Source organism: Megalops cyprinoides, chromosome 1 (assembly GCF_013368585.1).
Source record: "Megalops cyprinoides isolate fMegCyp1 chromosome 1, fMegCyp1.pri, whole genome shotgun sequence".
NCBI classification, from domain to species: domain Eukaryota; kingdom Metazoa; phylum Chordata; class Actinopteri; order Elopiformes; family Megalopidae; genus Megalops; species Megalops cyprinoides.
The window spans coordinates 47378526-47384058 of record NC_050583.1 but is presented as its reverse complement, the minus strand read 5'-3'; positions in this window follow the sequence as shown (position 1 = coordinate 47384058).

Genomic DNA, 5533 nt, shown 5'->3' with positions numbered 1-5533 from the left:
TGGGCGGGGGGGGGGGCAGGGGGGGAGATGGATTTTGTGGGGATTTCTGCATTTGTGTGTTTGCGTTAAGACTGAAATGAATGCTCATTCGTGCTGTGAGTGTGGATGCAAACCGGACACCCCGTGTGTATTGGTATGTTCCTCCATACTGGATCTATCAACGTGGTTGCAATCTAGCCTCCCCTCTCCCTGTGCATATTGGTTTAATCCTTTGCGCTGGTGCTGGCTGTCTTGCTGTAAGCCCCTCTCCATGTCCGTAATGGTTTGGCCCTTCCTGTGTGATCCAGTCAGCACTAGGCCAACTTTTGGGGACTGCTGCAGATCTGACGAAAGTCATAATAATTAAAATTTAATAATCCCATTAGGAAGGCTGCAGTAGGCACTGCAGCCCTCCAGGACCAGGGTAGAGTAGCCCTGCAGACACTGCGGCCCTCCAAGACCAGGATGGAGTGGCCCTACAGGGACCATTCAACACTCAGACCTCGCAGCAGTGACAGTGATCCACCTGTCAAAATCCAGTAATCCCCACAGGTGGAAGCGGTTACATTTCTCACATTTAAATTTATACCAGTTTTCAAAATGAGCTAGTGGATTGTCATTGAGATGGTGACACTATGGACACTATGTCCAAGACCCCCCTTGTCAAGTGTCATCCCCTCTCTCTTATCTCTTGTCTCCTCTCTCTGCTTCTGTCTTTCCGTGTCTCTGTCTCACACTCTCTCTCTCTCTGTAGTGAATGCAGGAATGAGTTTCCATGCTGTGACTCCAGATTTTTGGTCAGGCTTGTTGGCCCCTAAATAGATCTTGAAATCCCATTCCAACTGTGGTTACATTTTAGCCGTTAGCCATTCACAAATGCAGCCCATGGGAGATGTGTGCATTCTCTGCTTCAAGGTTAACAAAGCTCATTTCACTGCCATAGAGAACAATCTCTACTCGACGTCCATCAATGGACATGTATTCTTTAATGTATATTGCCAGTTTCTCATTACCATAGGAACATTTGAACAGTGTTGTTATCTGAATAACTGTGCTTCCCATGCTCCTGGTGTCTACAGGAAAATACATTTACTCTGTGACAGTATGTGGAACAGGATTGTTGTGAGTTGTACTTTAACCATCAAACTCCCTGACCTGCTCAGTGAATCAGTTCTGGAGTTCATCTGACTATTTGTGATTTATGTTTATAATATGCATTCTATAACTAGAATGCAGCTTTTGTTTGCTGGTCTGCATGGGCAGCTGCAGCTGCATGGATATCTGCATTTGAATGGGTGCGAGAAACACTGACATCACAAAGGTATGATTCCACGTGTCTGTGTGAGCTTGAGAAATGCTGACGTCACAAAGGCAAGATTCCGTGTGTGTGTGAGAGAGCATGAGAAGTGTTGACATGACAAAAGCAAGATTCTGTGTGCATGTGTGAGCACAAGAAGTGTTGACATCACAAAAGCAGATATTCCCTGTCTGAGCTCAAAAAACGTTGACATCACAAAGGGAAAGATTCCATGTAGGGTGTCAGCTGCAGAAACACTGTCGGCATGTGTGCACGCAGGGGCAATGATCAAACACAGCTGGCCATCAGAGACAGACAGAAACAGAGGCCTTTAGATGGCTGGGCAGCCTGTTGGCTAGACAGACTTTGTCATAATGAAGGATTCCCAAACACAGACAGGGTTCAGAGGGATATCTCCACAGAGAGGGCTGCCAGCACCAGGGTTCCCCATGGCTGTATGACACAATATGATGTGTGTCAGCTTCCCCAGGTCCAACCCATAAGATAGACACAAAGAGCTCCTCTTAAGAGACCGAACCAGCGTCCTGAAACCTGCAACTGTCTTCTCTCCAGGAATAACCCACTGTTCTTAGCAGGTGGTGTTCCTACACAAGCCTCTAGCACTAAACTGTCAGTAGCATCGTGTGAGTTCACATTGCACTGATAGAATAAGATGTAGCAATTCTGTGCATGGGAAAATAGCTCTCTGGGTTTTATGAGTGAGGGGCAGAAAGTGTTGATTGGGCATGGTACCCACATGAATGACAGCCCCAAATATTTATCCAATCAGAAGAGTCCAGAGGAACTATGTCATAGACAGTATTGACGCACACAGATTGCCAGGGATGTCTCCAGATATAGTGATATCAGTATATTATTTGCTGTCGCTGAACATTGATGGTGGAGTTTCAAAGTAAAATAATTTTTTGTAACAAAATGCTGCCAACTCAGTGTCAGTTTGCATACATTGTCTGCCATGTCTGTTAGGCAGACACACCATTTAGTTTTTGTATGCTAACCCGTGTTAATAAGAAAAAATCTTTATAAACTTTATTTTCGCCAAAGATATGCAATTGCATTATATATGGTATTACTGAATAAAAAAATGTTCCTTGTTTTAATGTGTTTGTGGGAAAATGTCTTTTTTGTTATAATTTGTTTGGAGGAAAACAAGCAGGCAGTGACCTCCTTATGTACATCTTGAAAGACCTAAGAATGCCCCCCTACAGGAACACATACAGTATGTTTGTGAGAGTCAATTAGTGAGAAATAGTGCCATCTTCTGTCTGATTCGCCAGACTCAGAAAGCATATCATCCAGGCAGATTGTATGGTCTGGACTGATAATAATTACTGCATCTGGTGACAGAAGATGTTGGCTTCATGACCCTGCCTAATGGGTGAGGATATGTTCTGTTATTCACTGTCATCACTGACACAATCAAACGACTGCTATTCACAGCAAAACAATATGGGGGGGATCCATTCTTTTTAGGGTTCATGAATACTTCGCCCTACGAGTAAAAAGAGGGTTGCCATGCGCATGCAAACACTCACCCACATACCAGCGGGTAAAATGTGTGTGTGTGTGTGGATAGATGGACAAATGAATTTAATGCTTGTCTGTGTGTTTGTGTGTATGTGTGTGCGTGTATATGTATGGATGCGTGCGTGTCTGTGTGTGTGTTGAGGTTGGGGGATTTGGAGGAAATGCACGCAACACACAGCTGAGTGGCATTATAGTGGGAGTGTGCACACTGACATCAAACACACAGGTGGATTAGACCCAGGGGCTTGGATTCCTGATACCAGAGGGTCAGAATCCAGCAGCCTTCTTTTCCAACCAAAGCCTTAAATGAGCGATCTTCATCCGTCTCATTACATGCACTCATTTAGCAGATGCTCTTATCCAGAGCGAATTCCAGCACAAAAGAACAGAATATCCATTCAATCCATTCAGAATATCCATTCAATCCATTCAGAATATCCATTCAATCCATTCAGAATATCCATTCAAGCTGAATGAGCGTGAGCACAACACCATTCAACTTGTACAAGTTAACTTGTGTAATCTGACTAAACAGCCTAGGAACTAAGGGAAGCCAAGTACACACACTACCATACATCAGACAGTCACCAGATCCATAGTATCCATAAGGCACTATGATACTACATGTAAAAGAAACAGCAAGTAATACAAGTAGTACAATCCCTCTCATTTCTCTCATCTAAAATCGGATGGAAGGCCTCCATCACCGGGGTTGTACATCACTGGATTACAGAAAGAGCACTGCAGTGGGCTGCTGGTCTCTCCAGCGTTTGCACTCCAACATCTGGCTCCTGCCACTGAAACTGGGAGGTGTGAAGATGCTGTCAGGGCTTGAATGCAGCTTGCTATACAGCCACTAGGGGGCAGCGTGTGTTGTAACTTATACGGTTCTTAGCTTAAAAGCTTAAAGTTAAGGGAAAGTTAATAGGAGTACCAAATGCTGTCACAACCTTAAGGAAGACACTTAAAAATCCAGGTCTGTAAATGATATACAAGGTGTGCAATTTTAGGTATTGTACCTCACTCCCTGATGAGGTAATGTGCCATGTAAATGAATTGCATAATACCAGGGTTGTCTTAGCCTGGTTGCTAAAACAGTGCAGGGATTTAAGAACCGTTAGGGATTTGCAGAAAAGCTTTTTGATGTCAGTTGAGATTTGGTCCACCCCCACTTTTCTCAAAACCATCTTTATGTAATATCTGGTATATAATATCCTGCAAAATGTAGTTACATCGAGCGACTTATATGCATTGAGTTTTTCTTTGCCGCTAATTAAGCTTTTCACAGAACATCTCATTGTGTCCTACATCATAGCCTACCGAATCGTGTCCAGTAATGCAGTATTGGATCATATTACGAGTTGGTAGTTTCCTAATGTTACCTTTGCAACCAGAAAACCTGGTCAGTTACAGTAGAAATTTAACGTAAACTTATTTTAGTGTAATTTGAATTCATGTTAGTAAACCGATTATGAAAAGATTACCTGAGTGGGCTAATCAAATTATGTTGCAAAGTTTGTTTGAACTTTATAAAGGAAACTGATGATGTGATGGTTTTGATGGTTGATGATGATAATGTTTTGTTTTTTTTTTGGAGCTATATTTAACCACCTACAGGAAATGATCTGTGAAACTAGCCAAAGGGAAACACTTACTTTATACCTTAATTCCATCTGTCTTTTATACTGTAGTATGACTGAATTCCAAATGTGTAAATTAGCCACATAAAAGCCGTTAAGAAACCCAGCACGGACACTGATATGACCTGACGAAGACTGTGCCCCCGTGTGCCTGCATGGTAATGACCAGCAGAGGGCAGTGTTGGATCATTTCAGAGTGTGAGCTCAAGGCGAAAGCACTACTACACTTGTATTCCCGCGGTGCTGTTCGCTGAGATCCATTGATATGCCATATCACACATCTGACACATAAATCAAGGGTGACAACGCAATTTCCATTTTGTTTTATTAATAGGAGCTCCGAACAGAACCATTTAGCAGAATCACTCTTTGTTAAACAGCTTAGCTTGAGAAGAAGCTGGTCTGCAACAGACGCATCCAAATTCAGTAATTAATCTTTATGGTCAGTTTGTTTGATGGCTCCAGCTACAGCTTCCGTGATTACTCAGAGAACTGGAAGTCAGATTCATCATTCAGAAAATTTTACCGATTGCAATTCCTCTATTCCAGTGAAGTAGTCGCAATGCCACGTGTCACTGCTGTTGTGCCCTGAGTGTTCTTTTGTTTGCCACTGTCCGCACTACACTGCTGTGAATCCAGCACTCTGGACTGGTACCTTGTTAGAGGAGCCACCAATGATGGAACGAAAGTTGCTTTGGCCTACTGGACAGATAATGAGGACAGTTAAAAAAGGACTGAAGAGCGTTGCTACGGTGACGGCTCTGCAGCTCTGCCGTGTGTACCCGCCCAGACGGGTGACCTGTCCCCTCGACCTCGACCCTGTGGCCTCGGCACAGGGATCTTATCAGGATCTGAAATTCTTCCAGCCCTCTGATGCTGCCACCCAGGCTGTACTTTGGTTGTGTGTGAGCTGTGTTCCAGCTGACCAGCTGGCCCTCTGTCTGCTCTTTACCTCTGTCTACTCCTCCATCCCTCCCTCTCTCTCTACCCCTCCATCTCTCACTCTCTTTCTACTCCTCCATCTCTCCATCTCTCTCTACCCCTCCATCTCTCCATCTCTCTCTACCCC